The sequence below is a fragment of the Orcinus orca genome, chromosome 18, assembly GCF_937001465.1.
Source record: "Orcinus orca chromosome 18, mOrcOrc1.1, whole genome shotgun sequence".
In the NCBI taxonomy this organism is placed as follows: domain Eukaryota; kingdom Metazoa; phylum Chordata; class Mammalia; order Artiodactyla; family Delphinidae; genus Orcinus; species Orcinus orca.
This window is the reverse complement of record NC_064576.1, coordinates 66,042,331-66,059,092: the sequence shown is the minus strand read 5'-3', so window position 1 is coordinate 66,059,092 and position 16,762 is coordinate 66,042,331. Positions and strand designations below refer to the sequence as shown.

Below are 16,762 nucleotides of genomic sequence, written 5' to 3'. Positions count from 1 at the left end.
TCCACCACTTCCAAACCCTAAGTTGTTTCAGAACGAATCCCCAAGGCCATCAACACATCTGGGTGGCCCTCAGGGAACATATGAACTCTGCAGGTTATCTGTCCAGTGGCTAGAAAACTGGATGGCCACCCCTGATAATCCCAGTGTTTGTAAACAAAGACAGCTTTGCATTACCGTAGCCCTAAACCCATTTCATGATTGAGGAATACACGTTTCCTACGTACAGTCCCTCAAAGTTAAATGTGAAAAAGGGGAAGGGAAGTGGTCAGATATGAAATATTAAATTTCCCTAAGGGAAAATTCATATATAAAAATAATCCCCACCAGTGATATCAGATAATCAGGAGAGATGCAGAGAGAGAGAGAAAGAGAGGGACTTTGATATTTAGTATTTCCCCCGAAAAAGAAAATCAAAACTGTCCTTTTGGAAAAATCAGAACTTTGTAGGACTCCTTTACACTGATTTCATGGGTTAAATTTTCATCTTCGAATTAAATACGGTGTAGGGAATGAAAGGGGAGAACCAACATTTCATCAGTGTTTAGGACTTCTGAAGTGCTACAGCTTTGTATACACACATTTATAATTTGTCTCTATTTATGCATTTTCATTTTAAGTTTTGCATTTAAGTTGTATGCATAGTCTCTCTGGTTCTTAAAAAACTGGTTTGAGTTGATTAGATTTCCCAACTAAAACTGTATAATGGACTATATTATATAGCCATGATATTTATATACAAATTATATTTTTTACATTATATTAACTCTATTCACTCTGAACCACTGAACAGAATATGATGCACCTTACCATGGGAGTTAGTATGGTTTGGTAATGTAATCAACAAGGCACAGAAGGGAGATTCAGCTCTCTGACAAGACTGATAACAAGATTCTTTATACATCCAATCTCCAGAGCAGAAGCTCATCTCAGCAGCAGTCGGCTTTTTCTTTTGTGAGCACAGTTTGAAACATGTACACTAAAAACAGTATCAATTTTTCTGTGGCTATTGCTGGGGGAAAGGGGGTCAGCATATCGTGTTAGCAATTTTCTGTGGAATCGAATTAGAGTTTCATTGTGGTAGCCATATCACATTAAAAATCTGGTCTTTTTTTTTTTTTTTGCTAAATGGTTTCCATTGTGTATTTAGTGAATCTGATATGGAAAATTGCTAATGCAATAAGAGTATCATATAAGCTTTCCTGACTGTAATGCTCAGCCACAATATTCAGGAGAAAGAGGCTCAGCTGGGCTGGGGTGAGGGCTTATTCTCCACAGCCTCTTAACACGTCCTCAGCTCAAGTTCAACGCTGGCTTCTTGAAAGATGGACCGTTAAGACCTATCGTTTAGGGGAAACTCCTTTGCAGATTTTATTCCAGACGAGACCATGGGTTCAGTGAAAGATGTGTCAATTAATTAATATTTATTGACTGAGCACTAGGCAGGGCACTGTGGTGGGCAAGAAGGGAATGAAAACGATAGATAAAAACACAGTCCGTTCCTTCACAGATCTTGAAAGGATTGTCTGAGGAGAAGAAACAAATTAGTATATGAGTAATTCAATAGTAGACAAGATGGGCAAGAGTGCAAAATGTCAAGAGCCACAGGTGCTCAAAGGAGGACACACCTGAGACCAGGGGCATCAGAGGAGGACACACCTGGACAGGGTCATTAAAGATGAGGAAGATGCTGATAGGTCTGTGGATTTGGTGAGAGGTCGGGAAGCAGGGGAAGGCATTCTAGGCCTTAGCATGAGGAAACGTGCAGAGGAGAGGAAAGCCAGGGCATGCAGGGAAAATCACAATTCTTTATTTTAATTGCAGCATGAAATATGGAAGGGGTGGGAAGATAAGCCTGGAAACGTGGTCTAGGGTCAGCTCAAGGCTGATGCAAAAAGAGAGTAGTGGGTGGTGTTCAGAATGGTTTGGGGTAGGTAGTGTCAGGCCGAGGTCCACTGGCAAGAAGAACATCCAACTTCCACAGGTCTGATGGCTTCTAACGCTAACAAACATCTTAAAATCTTAACTTTAGTTAGCTCACGTTTCTTAAGAGACATCATTTATCGGAATATTTATTTGAAAATGTTAGTTTATGGCCAAGGGATATTTGTTTATTTTTTGTTATGCCCCTACTCATGACATGAACATTTACTAGGTTAACAGAAAAGAAAATATTCTACGGTGCTCATACTGTTATAACTACTTACAAATTTACTGTTTGCTTTTTCTTTTTCCCCCTTTAGAATAACTTTTCAACTCACTGGCAACAGTAACCAAGGAAATATAAACCCAACAGCCTAGAATTACAACTATTTGAAGAGATTCATGCTTTCAATGTACTGCTACATTTACTGTTTTATTCTGGACTATTCCCTGTTTCTGAATTCCTCATTAAATGTTAGAAGTGATGAGCAGAAAATCTGCACTAAGCTTCATTAGAACTTTAAAATTCAAGGTAGTATGTTTTGCGAATTAAAAAAACAAACTTGTTCATTTTCATAACTTTTAGCTTGCCTTGTATCAGAGTATATTTTGTGGACAAGTATTATTTCCAACATATTAAAGCCAAACATGATGAAATTGCTGTTTTATTTATTGCAGAGGGAATGTCAGATATAAACTAGTTAGTTGTCTAAGTGCTATAGTGACCACTTATTAAACACCAACTCTCCAAATGTGGCAAAGGAAATTGAACTCTCATTAAAAAGAATTAAACTATTTGTAAAATTGAAATTGAATATTTTAATCTTTATGAAATTTTCTTGACAGATTTTTTTTTCTCCTCCAACTGACCACATGATTAGAAAGGATAAACAAATTTACCAGTTGTTTATTACTTCCAGAATCCTTAGCAATGTTTCATTAACAACAAAAACCCCTCCTAATTCTCATTCCATGGTCTTGAGCAATCAGAGATATAGTAGTTGACGTCTGTGAATATTTTCTGATTACTCATTAACTGGGGATATATAAGAAAAGGAAAAAGATTTTAAAAGGAGAAAAGTCAAATAGCTCATGCTGACTTTATAAGATTGATGACAAAGATGTGAGAAGGGCAAAGTACTTTGAGGTTTAACCTAAGATTTGTTTATGTCTTTGATTTTTAGCAAACACTGTAGTGATAAAAATGAGTTTGCTCAGATCAAGAATACGTTGGCATTCTCTTAAACATAGCTTGAAACCACAGAGTTCAAGCAAAAAACAGCTTTGGCAAAGATAGCCAGTGAAGCATAAAAACGGGAGTTGGTTGTGTCAGAATAGATTAACAAGCTGAAGGCTGTCTGCTAAAGACAGCAGTCTTGCCATCAATGAAGGCGACCATTGCCACTAAAAGTTATTTTTCTGATATATTATTTGAAGCTTCTATCATAATATATTTTAAATGCTCCTTATTTATAAATGATTACATCATTTTCTTATCTGCAGTATCCTTCTTGGATAACCACAAACTTGAGAGCGGTCCAAAATCCTGCTCATGGTTTCCTACAAATATAGGGATACTTACTTATTGAACTGTCTATTTAGAGTTAGGAGAATGTGTTTGGATTTTATTTTTACTTCCTTTTTAAATATAGATCACTATTTCTAAAATGTAAACATCCAATGGCATTCCCTGACACCGACAGGAATCCCAAGGCAGAAGATATGCCTGTAGGATTAACATGTCACTCACCCAGAAGGATGCCCAAATGCTTGGCTCAATTATGGCCAAGGAGGTAGCATTATTAAATGCCTTATGACTTTACAGCTATTCTCTATTATTCCTGTTCAACAACGCTTCCAAAAGATTATCCGAGAAATCTGGCAAGCCACTGAAACGGTACTTGTAAATTGGATCCATTAAAAGCAATCCACAGTGTCCTGTGGGTGTGTATCCGACTGTGAATTACTGGGCAAAGGATTTACGTGCAATTTTATTCCCAAAGTCGATTTACATCATTTGTACGTTATTTCTCACGCGTACCAGTTCCAGCCCAGAAACAAGTCAACGGAGTATTTCTAAACTATCATTTCAAATTTCCACTGTCAAGAGTGGGAGGAGGAAGGCATAGTAACGGGAAGACTTGTCAGCGATTAGCCATCCATAAAAATGTGTCCCGTCCCCCCGCCGCCGCCCCACGCTCGCTGCTCCTTCCGATCACAATGCTGGCGTCAGTAAGTCTCCTGTATCTGTTCCCCACCTCGCCCCCCTCCCCTCCGCGGAGAGTTGGCACCGAACAGCAGGCGAAGGAAAAGACAAACACCCCAGCTCCCAACACAATCCAAGCGCTAGCGCAGAGACACTTGAACAACATTCCTAACTTTTCTTTTTTTCTTTTTGCTCACTTCGCGTGTCTCAAAGGTAAGCAGAGTAAAAAAAACCCTACGAGATACAAGGCCTGGGAGGCCAGCGGAGTCACATATACTACCCCGCACCCCGATTTCTCCACTGTCCTCCCCCTCCGGCCACAGCAAACAGTTACTCAGCGGCAAATCGGGGTCTCCACGGCGCCTGTCCTCGGTGCTCGGCCCCTCGCGGTACCCAGCCTGGGGGCTGACGGCGAGCGCCCATCCCTGCTCCCCGCCGCGGGCCAAGCATCCTCTGACAGGTCCCAGGTGCCGGCGGCTCCCGCGGCCGCAGCCGAGAGGAAGGCGCGCGGCCGTCTCCCCGGAGCTGCCCCCTCCGGCCTCTCGCCCACCCCGACCCACCCCAAACAGGCCCCACCAAGAAATACAGGGATGGAGAGTACAAAGAGCCAAGCCACACACCAAAGAGCCTCCAAGACTTCCCTGTGGAAGAAAAACTTCGCCGCACCCGCGTCCACACACGCACACGCCCAGCGCGCGCCGGGGAGGGCAGCTCTTACCTGTTCCCCGCGGTGCCGCTCATCCCTACCCCCAACCCCCACTCAGGTCCGGCCGCGTCCCCTCCCCCGCGGTGGGTGCCCCGGCCGCCCGCTCCGAAAGCCGCGCACTCACCGCCTGGCTGAACGCGTCCAGCGCCCGCAGGGCCCGGCGGCGGCGGCGGCGGCGGGGACCGAGACAGCGGCTGCAGCGGCGGCGGCAGCGGCGGCCCCAGTCGGCGTCAGTCAGACTGGAGCCGCGAAGCCTCATCGCCCGTATTAGTGCGCCGACCTGGAAAGCCGCCAGAAGCCCTGCTCGCAGGCCCGCCCCCGCCCGCCGCCTGCCGCCCGCCGCCCGCCGCCCGCCGCCCGCCTCTCGCCGCTAGCCGCCCGCCGCCGCCGCCGAGCGCCCGGGCCGCTCCGGGAGCCCACGAGGAGGGGGAGTGCGGCGCGGCCCGCAGCCGCGTGCGCGAAAACCCGCGGCGGGGGCGCCTCGTGGAGGCCCGCGCGAGGGGGCTCCCAGCCCCGGGCTGCGTCTGCGTCCTCCCGCGAGACCCTGGACTCCACTCGGTCCACGATCAAGCTCCCTCGGCGGCGAGGCTCCCGCCAGCGCGGGACAGCTAGCGTCTCTTCCCCGCTACGCTGAGACTTCCTGCCTCCACCTGGAGCCCAAGGCCGGAGGGCCGTTACCAGAACTAGAGATACGGGACCAACAAATCGGTTTGGACTCCCCCCCACGCCCCCGAGTGACTCTTTCTGACGTGTCTCTGGCCCCTGAGGGTTGCTGTTATTTGCTGTTTGTTTCTTACTTGCTTTGCAGAGGAAAGGGGATCATTACTCCCACCGACAGCGCCAGAGTAGCTGGTTTGCCCTGGCATAAGCAGAAGAAAAGCTACTCTGAGTGGTGAGTGGTGGTTAAAACAAGCCATATAATTTTGTGGGCTGTCATTTCCTTACCCGTATTTATTTGCTTAACAGCCTAGCATATATAATATATACTCTTGTCTAATCTAATAAAGGTACAACCTTATGGGCCGTGAACAACGTTAATGGACAGCCTTCCTTGCTCATGGCCTGGCTCCCCCCCTGGATAGCCTGCCTTTGGAGGTCACTGTGGACTCCTCCAACTAGCTCAGAATTTGTTTAGGAAATGCCACCAACATACTGATGGCCTCTGATTCCCCATCAGCCAGCAGCTCTTCATAGAAAAGGCACTTACTGTAGAGATGAAAGTAGAAGAAAGCCGCACGGGACAGTATTCAGCTTGCTCTTGTGTGTAGAAAAATGAGTCCTCCAGAAGGTCCTGATACCCCTGAAATGCAGAGCCGTGAATTTAACTGCTTTTTCTCCTTCTCAAAGCACTGAGGTTTCTTCCTGTAGCAGATGCCATGTTTGCATTATCATAGTGTTGTCAGTTGAGCAGTGACCTTGTGTAAAACAGCATTTGTGGTAGAATTTAAATCATCTTTCTACACCTGGCCCATTTTCCTCTGCTCCAGGCTAGGTGTTAAGTTGGAGATTGTTCTGGGTGTGAAACTCCAGGAAACCTTTGGACTGCTAAGAACTACCGGTTGCACCTCCTGGGCACTTTATTGCAGGTAAACTGAGGTCACACAATTGATAATATGTGGCTTACTTTTTATTAATGTTATTAAGAAAAGACATGGCCCAGCCACTATCTGTTTCCTTTGCTTACGTGCATTAGACAATGCAGAGGACACAACGCAGAGCAAGAAATTATAACCTCTGCAGTACTGGCTTGTGCTTCTGCCACAGTCTTTTTAAGTTCACAGAATTCTCTGGGCTCTTGGCAGGACTTGGATTTGCAGATTCTTTGTGTGTAGTCTTCTTTTTCTGTACATTTCTCATTTACATACCACGAAATTTTGGCATCGAGAAGTTAGCCTGTCACTTATACAATGCCTATCACTTATCCCTCAAACCTAGTATAGCAGGTTAATCCTTTATACCCAGGAACAGTAAGATATGAGTTCCAAGGAGAAAATACCCACTCTGGGAAGGAAGGCTCAGAGCTGACACACCATTTTTCAGAAGCTGAATATCCTTGGAATAGGAAATCCAGACTCTTTGCTTTAGTTTTCCCTCTTGATTTCTTGATGGGCTGCAGTTTTATTGCTTGTTAGAACTTCCACCAAAAAAGTACATAATGGGAATTATGTGAGAGCTGAGACTCAGTCACGGGTTGTGATTTGGTAGAAACACCAGTAAAATTTTGGTTTAAGACCTGAAAACCATGGCAAAACGAAGCTGAATTTTCTGAATTACTAGAACTTGGCTGAACATGGGCTCCTGCAGCCCATAAAGAGGTGGTAGGAAGGGCAGCCTCCTTACCCATGAGAAGGTTGGTTCTTTTCACTTGTCATGTGCCCAACATAGGACAAGGTTGTGAGAAAGTCTACAGTAATCCATCGATGCAAAGATCCTGCTTTGTACATCTGCTGTACCTTATGTTTGATCCAGCATTATAATGGTTCCACTCAGAGCCATTGGAGTTGCTGCCTGTACACCTCTCCCACTTCCAGTCTCCTTCCTACATTTCATCTGTAGCTCTCCACTTTTCCTGCCTCCCCCTTGAATTTTCCTTCAAGAGCCATCTTAACTCCATAACCATCATTGAACACTTTCCTGAGTGCCAGGTGCCTGGACTAACCATATGGACACAGAACAGAGGCCCTCAGTAAACTCAGTCTCACTAGAGAGACCCACAGGCCGATGATTGTCATACAACTTCATGTGTGGCTTAGGGCCACGGACACGGAAGTTGTCAGGGAGGTCTCCACAGAGGTGAAATTCAGCTACACCTTGAGAAATGAGTATGAATGCCTACCAGCCAGATAGCCAAAGAACCACACGGTGTGCCCGCCCACCTCGGTGGATGCAGCCCTGTGGGTGCTGGCTTTGAGTCAGAGTGCAGCCTGGATTTCATCCAGCCACCTTGGCCAGAGACTTGGATGCAGACACAACTTGCACGATCATAATGACAGCCGAGAATGCCTAGAATGTGCTGAATTCCATGAGGTTTTGAGTATGAAAACCTCAGTTTTTCTAGAGAATTGTCAAACTATTTGATTTCAGTGCTGTTCCAACATTCTTAGAGGTCAACAATGACATTTCAATAATTTAGTGAGTTTTCTTGATCCTCATTTTTAAAAAGTTTTGAGATACAGCTTTATTATTTTAATTGAATTTATGTTAATATTGGAATTCATTCAAATTGGTGCTTGGTAGCATGCTATTTAGGGACTAGGTGAGACTGACTTTCTTTTTTTAATTGTATTTATTTTTGGCTGCGTTGGGTCTTCGTTGCTGCGCTCGGGCTTTCTCTAGTTGTAGTGAGCGGGGGCTTCTCTCTTTGCGGAGCACAGGCTCAAGGTGCGCGAGCTTCAGTAGTTGTGGCGCACGGGCGTAGTTGCTCCGCGGCATGTGCGATCTTCCCGGACCAGGGATGGAACCTGTGTCCCCTGTATTGGCAGGCGGATTCTTAACCACTGCGCCACCAGGGAAGTCCCTGACTTTTTTTTTTTTTATCATCTTAATCATTTTAAAGTGTCCAGTTCAGAAGTGTTAAGTATATTTACATTGTTATACAGCAGATGTCTACAACTTTTTCACTTTAGAAAACTGAAATTCCATATCCATTAAAAAGTAATTCCCCCGCCTCCTTCTCCACAGCTCTTGGCAACCACTTTTCTACTTTCTGTTTCTAGGATTTTGACTCTTTTAAATTTATTTATTTACTTATTTTTGGGCTGAGTTGGGTCTTCGTTTCTGCGCGAGGGCTTTCTCTAGTTGTGGCAAGCGGGGGCCACTCCTCATCACGATGTGCGGGCCTCTCACTATCACGGCCTCTCTTGTTGCGGAGCACAGGCTCCGGACGCGCAGGCTCAGTAGTTGTGGCTCACGGGCCTAGTTGCTCCACGGCATGTGGGATCTTCCCAGACCAGGGCTCGAACCCGTGTCCCCTGCATCAGCAGGCAGATTCTCAACCACTGTACCACCAGGGAAGCTCTGGATTTTGACTCTTTTAGAAACTTCATATGCATGGTATCATACTGTGCTTCTCTTTCTGGGACTGGCTTATTTCACGTAGCATAACGTCCTTTAGGTTCGTCTATGTTGTAGCATATGGCAGGATTTCCCTCTTTATTAAGGCTTCATAATTTGCCATTGTATGTATAGGCCACATTTTTTTTTTAATCCATTCATCAGTCAGTGGACCTTTGCTTTGCTTCTACCTCTTGGTTTTTGTGAATAATGCTATAGTGAACATGAGTGTGCAACTATCTTTTTGAGATCCTGCTTTGAATTCTTTTGGATATCTACCGAACAGTGGGACTGATAGATCACATGGCAGTACTGTTTTCAAGTTTGTAAAGAACCTCAGTATTGTTTTCCATATGGCTGCATTATTTTACATTCTCACCAGAATGTTAAGTGCACAAGGGTTCCAATTTCTCTGCATCCTCACCAACCCTTGTTACTTTCTGTTCTTTTGATAGTGTCCATCCTAATGGGTGTGAGTTGACATCTCATTGTGGTTTTGGTTTGCATTGCTCTTACTATTAGTGATGTTGAACATCTTTTCATATGCTTGTTGGCCATTTGTGTATCTTCTTTGGAGCATTTTTTATTCAAGTCCTTTGCCCATTTAAAAAATCTGATTATTTGGTTTTGTTGTTGAGTTGTAGGGGCTCCTTATATATTATGGATATTAACCCCTTATCAGATATGTGATTTGCAAGTATTTTCTCCCATTCTGTATGTTGCCTTTATACTCTGTTGATTGTTTCCTTTGATGCCCAGAAGTTTTAAAGTTTGATGTAATCCCATTTGTCTGTTTTTACATTTGTTGCCTATACTTCTGCTGTCATGTTTGATCCTCATTCTTTGATGCCTCTACTACTTTTAAGAAACCCACAAAGTTTTTTAACAAATTAAATGAATAAATGAATGAATATTGACTTCCCTGGTGGCGCAGTGGTTAAGAATCTGCCTGCGAAGGCAGGGGACACAGGTTCGAGCCCTGGTCTGGGAAGATCCCACATGCTGCGGAGCAACGAAGCCTGAGTGCCAAAACTACGGAGCCTGCACTCTAGAGCCCGCGAGCCATGACTACTGAGCCCGCGTGCCTAGATCCTGTGCTCCACGACAAGAGAAGCCACCGCAGTGAGAAGCCCACACACCACAATGAAGAGTGGCCCCCTTCACCATGACTAGAGAAAGCCTGTGCGCAGCAACAAAGACCCAACACAGTCAAAAATAAATAAATAAATATAAATGAATGAATGCAACACATAAAAGGAAAAGAGAAGAAAACATTCTACTTAATTAAATGGCAGGAGTTATTCAACCATTGTTAACTCCCAATTCACATTTCCCTTGGGCTCCTTGTATTGGGCTTTTCCTTCCCCTCCTTGTCTCATTAACACCTACTTACAAATCTCAGCTCAAGTGTCACATCTTAGAGAAGCCTTCTTGGGCATCTTTGATATGGTTAGACCCTCTGATTTATTATCTTGTAGGACCATGTATTTCTCATTCATAACCAACACCATTGTTCCAAATTGACTTATATTTAATTACTTGATTACCGTCTGTCTCCTTTAATCATCTGTAATATCTAAAAGAATGGGGAGTGTGTCTGATTTTGTTCTTGTTTATTCCCAACACCTAAAAAGTGCCTGGCATATAGTAAGTGCTCATCAAATACTTGTTAAATGTATGGAGGTGTATTAGGAATAGAGGAAGAGAATAGAGTAACGGATCCTGGGCTTGAATTCGTACCAGGCTTTTGGTGTGCCAAGGGCTTAGCAGTGCAGGAGAAAGCAACGCCTGCCTCTGGTCTTCTTTTTGAAAAACTAGATGTGTGTGTGTGTGTGTGTGTGTGTGTGTGTGTGTGTGTGTGTTCTGAAGCGGGGTGATTCATAGTCATTTTGGGGATGCGCTAGACACGTTAAAGGACCTGGAGAGTCGTATGGTCCACAAAACTTACCTTAACAGTAAGTGTAAGTTTAAGGTTTATTCTTATTTTCATGTGGGATTTAATTATTTGATGGTATATGTAACACAAACCCTAACCCAGTTATAATGACTTTTTAAAATTTTATCCACTTATTTCAATATAATTTTTGTGGGTTGTAGGGGGTACTTGACTTTGTGGTATCTGATCCCCACAGGACTGAATGGGTTCCCATTCCTTTTGAATAGCAGAAATTAGTTTTTAAGATGAAGATAAGTTTAATTTTGATATGGGAACTTTGCAATACATTCTGGGATAAAAGGCAACATCCTAAGGTATCACAGAATTATGGTTGAGCTTTACTACTAAGAATGGGTGTCTTAGTTCAGGTATCTGCAACAAGATACCATAGACTGGGTGTCTTAACCAACAGAAATTTATTTCTCACAGTTCTAGAAGCTGGAAGTCCAAGATCCCTGCCTACTAGCTGCCTGGCAGGAAGATGCAAGTTTCTCCCTGGTATTTGTTAGCGATCAATATGTTGACTTTTTGCCATTCTCTGTGGCATTATTTTATAAGGGCTTAATAAACTATACTCTTTCATCTACACATTGCTCTTTAATTTATAGATGACTTCTGAAAGAATGAATTCTAGGAGAAATTAAAGAAATATTCAGAACACTTTAAATGAGAATAAAAGAACATCTCTAAAAGCATTTTCTGTACAAATAAAATGTTTCATGTTCATACAGAATCTTAAGATTCATAAAGAGTCTTCATGATGTGCTTGTATCATATCACATATTGTTTCATGAGCCGTAGATCTGCTTTAAGGCCTCTATTGAAAATAGTTAAGCATAGAAGAAAGCCAATCCATTACTTTTTTTTTTTTTTAACATCTTTATTGGAGTATACTTGCTTTACAATGGTGTGTTACAATGGTGTGTTACACCATTACAATGGTGTGTTAGTTTAATCCATTACTTTCTGCTCTCCTATTTAAGAGAGAAGTTTGGGTGGAGAAATAGTCTTTTAGAATAGTTACCTTTAGAATAAGGTAGGTTGTAAACCAATAAAAGATAATATTCTGCATTTACCAAATATAAAATATTCTCCCTGATATGAGCATATGTGTTATCTTACATTTTCACAAAATTCTTGTTTTTAAAGCTTAGGCTTGTATATTTCCTTTCATTCAGCAGCTCATGTGTTATCTCTGTATTACTGTTTTATAGATAAGAAAACTGAGATGCACGCAGCTTTCATCACTGGAAAAAAGTCTCCTGACTCACCCAAACAGTATCCTTCCACATCAGTTGCCCATTCAGAGGGAAGAATGATGTCCAAGAAACCACATTTTTAATGAAATTTAAACTTCTTTTTTTTAAAATATTTTTTAGGGCTTTTCTGGTGGCACAGTGGTTGAGAGTCCGCCTGTCGATACAGGGGACACGTGTTCGTGCCCCGGTCTGGGAAGATCCCACATGCCGCAGAGCGGCTGGGCCCGTGAACCGTGGCCGCTGAGCCTGCGCGTCCGGAGCCTGTGCTCCGCAACGGGAGAGGCCACAACAGTAAGAGGCCCGTGTAACACACACACACACACACACACACACACAAAATATATATATATATTTTATTTTTTGACTGCGCCACACAGCATGCAGGATCTTCTCCTACCAGGGATTGAACCCGTGCCCCCTGCAGTGGAAGCACAGAGTCTTAACCACTGGACCACCAGGGAAGTCTGAAATTTAAATTTCTAACATATATTTCCTATAAGAAATATAAATAAGGTTCTACCTAGGGGCAGGACAGGAATAAAGATGCAGACATAGAGAATGGATTTGAGGACACGGCGAGGGGGAAGGGTAAGCTGGGACGAAGTGAGAGAGTGGCATGGATATATATACATTACCAAATGTAAAATAGCTAGCTAGTGGGAAGCAGCCGCATAGCACAGGGAGATCAGCTTGGTGCTTTGTGACCACCTAGAGGGGTGGGATAGGGAGGGTGGGAGGGAGACGCAAGAGGGAGGGGATATGGGGGTATATGTATACGTATAGCTGATTCACTTTGTTATAAAGCAGAAACTAACACACCACTGTAACGCAATTATACTCCAATAAAGATGTTAAAAAATTTTAAGAAAAAAGAAAAGAAATATAAATAAGGTTCTATTCTTGTTGGAATTGTTTTTTTCTGAAATGATTATTTTTGAAGTGTGATAAAATTGCAGCTAAAACTCAGCTGTCATGCACTGATTAATCATCAGAAATGGTGAGTGTACAGGTATTCGAAAAATTCAAAAAACTGAGACTTGACTAAACTGAGGGTTTAAAATTTTAAAATCTCAATTTATTTCTCTTTAAATAATTGGCCTGTGGAAAGAGAAAAGTAATCATAGTTGGAAACATTAATGGGTCAAACTCTTACCCCACCTACTTTAGTATGAGAATCTGTCACCTTCTGAATAGGGCTTGCTTTTGGCAGATTCTGCTAATACTTCTTTTATCTTAAAAAAGACAGATTGGGCACTAGTTGCATACTTAGCTTATTGATTCTCCAACTGTGGGTCACAGCTCCCCAACTGCGATGTCAGAAGATTGCCTAGGGGATGCAAGGCCTGTTACCTCTGTTTTTGCCCCTTTTCCCTCCCTCATTTGTGATAAATTGTCTTATATATTCCACTACATATATTTAGAACCACATCAGACTGCTTTAGTATGTGCTTCCACCATCAAACATAATATAAAACTCTTGAAGATAAAGTCTTTTGTATTTGTCAATATTCTGCTTACCATGTATTTTCTTCCTTCCTAACGTTCCAAGTTTCCTTTTGATGTTTTCTTTCTGTTTAGAGAATTTTGTTTAGCCATCATTTTAGGGTAGGTCTGTGGGTGTCCAGTTCTCTAAACTTTCCTTCATCTGAGGTTGTCTTTATTTCCCCTTCATACTTGAAGATTTGTTTTTTGCTGAGTATGAGATTCTGTGTTGACAGTTTCTTACTTTTAGTATTTAAAAAATATTGTGCCACATCCTTCTGACTGGCATAGTTTCTGATGGTAAATTCAGTCATTCTGATTGTTTCCCCACTATAGGTAAGGTGTCAGTTTTTTTTTTTTTTTGTGGCTTTCAAGATTTTTTCTGTCTTTAGTTTTCAGAAGTTTAATTGTGATGTGTCTTGGTATGGGTTTCTTTGGGTTTATCCTATACGGAATCTGATTCTGTAGATTTATGCCTCTTGCCAAGTTTGAGGAGTTTTCAGCCAGTATTTCTTCAAGGATGTTTTCCACCCTTCCAGGGACTCTGATGATACTGTTAGATCTTTTTATAGTTTCACTGAGCCTTTTTTTTTTTTCCTTCTGTTTTTTTCTCTCTTGATCAGATTAATTTCTATTGTGCTATCTTTGAGTTTACTGATTCTTTCCTTTGCCACCCCCATTCTGCTGTTGAGCTTATCCACCAAGCTTTTTATTTAGTGATTGTATTTTTCAGTTCTAAAATTTCCATTTGGGGGACTTCCCTGGTAGTCCAATGGTTAAGACTCCATGCTTCCACTGCTGCGGGGCACAGGCTCTATCCCTGGTCGGGGAACTAACATCCTACATGCTGCATGGCGTGGCCAAAATAAAAAAATTAAAGATAATAATAAATAAATACAATTTCCATTTGGTTCTTCTTGATATTGTCCTTTGCTGAGACTTTCTGTTTCTTTGCTGAGGCTTTCTACTTTTTTCATTAATTTCAAGCATGTTTGTAATTCCGTGGAAGCATTTTTGTCATGGCTGCTTTAAAATCCTTGTCAGATAATCCTAACATCTCTCGGATCTCAGTGTTGGCATCTCGATTGTCTTTTTTCATTCAAGTTGAGGTTTTTCTGGTTCTTGCTTTAACGAGTGATTTTCTTGTGAAACCTGGACATTTTTTTTATTATGTTCTGAGACTCTGGATCTTATTCACAACTCTTGTTTTAGCTGACACTCCTCTGGTTGAGAAGGGGGAGCACCGTCTTGTTCTATTGCCAGGGGAGGTGTAAGTACAGGTTCTCCCCTTGGCCCCCACTGACACCCAAATGAAGGGGGACTATTTATTTATTATACTTGGGCAGGGGTAGGAGTTCTGGCTCACTACATGGTCTTCATTGTCACCGCAGCGGGGTGGCCTCATCACTTCGAGGCCACCAGAGGAAGTGCCTCCTCTGACTCCATCCCTGGGAGGGGGTGGAGCTGCTGTTACTGCAGAGGGGAGTGCAAGGCCAGCTTCCCCTGGTGCGGACTCAGGATTGGCTTTGGGGGAGGAAAGTCCTGCTCCCTGCTGGGTGTCTCTGACATCGCCCGGGTGAGGATGTCCAGGTACCTGATTCCAGCCTTGTGAGGGTGTGCATCTTGGCTCCCCACTCAGCCTGGGCTCTTGTCAGCAGGTGTGAGGTCACCATTCTTTCCTGTAGTGTTTGGTTGTAGAAGGGCAGTAGTTGTCTAGAGGATCAAATCTGGGAAGGTATTGCTTTTTGTGACCATCAAAATACTAATGAGTTTTACTTCAAAATCAGTGAATTCCAAATGAGTCCTATATTGGATGGACATAATAAAATCATTAGTTTGTAGATTTGGTGCCTTTGAGTTTGCACAAAAACAAAGCAACTCATGAGACTGCTTCAGGAGATTTAGCTGTCGATAAAATGGATAACCTCATTCATGTAATTTTTTTCTTGGACAGATGAATTATAATGCTGGCATTATCTAACCATTTGGGAAACCTTTATTGAACAATCACAATTTAGGAGGCTATGGAGACACAAATAAAAGGCAAGGTTTCTGCTCTTGAGGAAATTATAACAATAAAAAAAAGTGGAAAACAGAACTGGAGAATCAACTGTGAATCGTGGAAATACACAACTACATAGAGACATAGAATTACAGATGTCAAGAAACATGTCATCATCCAGACATAATCTTGAGTCAAATAAACTCCACGTGTACATATTCTATAAGAACAAGTCAGAAGGTAGAAAGTACTGTAAATGGTCATGTTGTCTGATTGTGATGAGATTTTGTACCCTCAGTTTTAATCATGGCCCATGATCCTATTTCCTGCTTTTATTTCAGTAGAAGCATGACACTGGCTACTTGTGTGATCTTGGGCAAATCGCTTGTCTAACACTATTTCTTCGTTTCTGAAATGTGGGTAATCATACCCGTATGATAGAGTTGTTTGATCGGATTAAGCTAAGTAATGCACATGAAATTCTTATCACAGTTCCTTGCACATGGTAAAATGATAGTAGCTGATACTTTTGCTTTTGCTGTGGCTGCTTGCCTCTTTTTGTTAGCAGGCTCTATAATGTCAACAAGTTAAACTACGTTTTCTCTTACGGAGTGCCCCCGAGTCTGTACTACGCTGTTAGCTTAGGTGAACCTGTGCCTAGGAAGATAAACTGGCATCAAGGATATCAGAAACCTTTCTTAACAGGGCTCATGAGTGAACTACATAAAAAACTATTGACCCTTTTCCTGAAAATTCCTCTCATGCTTCAAACATACATTTTTATCACTAGCTTACAAAGAACAATAAATTATTTTATTGTCTTATTATAGTTTCATTAAGGATCTTATTTTTGGCTCAAGGCTTGTAACTTTAAGTTCTTGTTAATGCTCACTGTCATTTTACTATTTGTTTTCTCTCATTTCTACTTGCATAAGCCTTGTTTTGTTCTGTTCATTTAAGTGACTTAAAGGCTCTCAAAACCTGGTAGTGAATGAAGTTTGTTTATTTACTTGATCGATATTGAGTGTTTACGCTAAGCACTGTACTGGGAATACTAATTTGAGTAAGAAATGGTTTCTGTTTTCAAGGCGCTTGTTTAGTGCAGATGTGACAGCGTCACTGTTGTTTAAACTACTGGAGAGGAGTCATCTTTAGCTTATTTACTTTTCCACGTAAGTCTTGTCTTTAAAATGTTGTA

General features: G+C 42.3%; 2 protein-coding genes across 3 annotated transcripts in view; both read right to left on the bottom strand.

The window, feature by feature from the left end:
• Positions 1-6,325, bottom strand: part of SMAD9 (SMAD family member 9) — a 63,969-nt gene extending 57,644 nt beyond the window's left edge. The window contains exon 1 of one of the 2 annotated variants that reach the window (XM_049701372.1): positions 6,040-6,325. The gene's annotated coding sequence lies outside the window, so the exon portion shown is untranslated. Of the gene's footprint in view, positions 1-4,956; positions 5,083-6,039 lie in introns of those variants that run through there. The other variant, XM_033410122.2, reaches the window with a different exon arrangement.
• A 6,808-nt stretch (positions 6,326-13,133) lies between these two features.
• The window catches only part of ALG5 (ALG5 dolichyl-phosphate beta-glucosyltransferase), a 38,056-nt gene continuing 34,427 nt past the window's right edge, over positions 13,134-16,762 (bottom strand). Inside the window, exon 11 of the mRNA XM_004282226.3 lies at positions 13,134-15,366. The gene's annotated coding sequence lies outside the window, so the exon portion shown is untranslated. The remainder of the gene's footprint in view (positions 15,367-16,762) is intronic.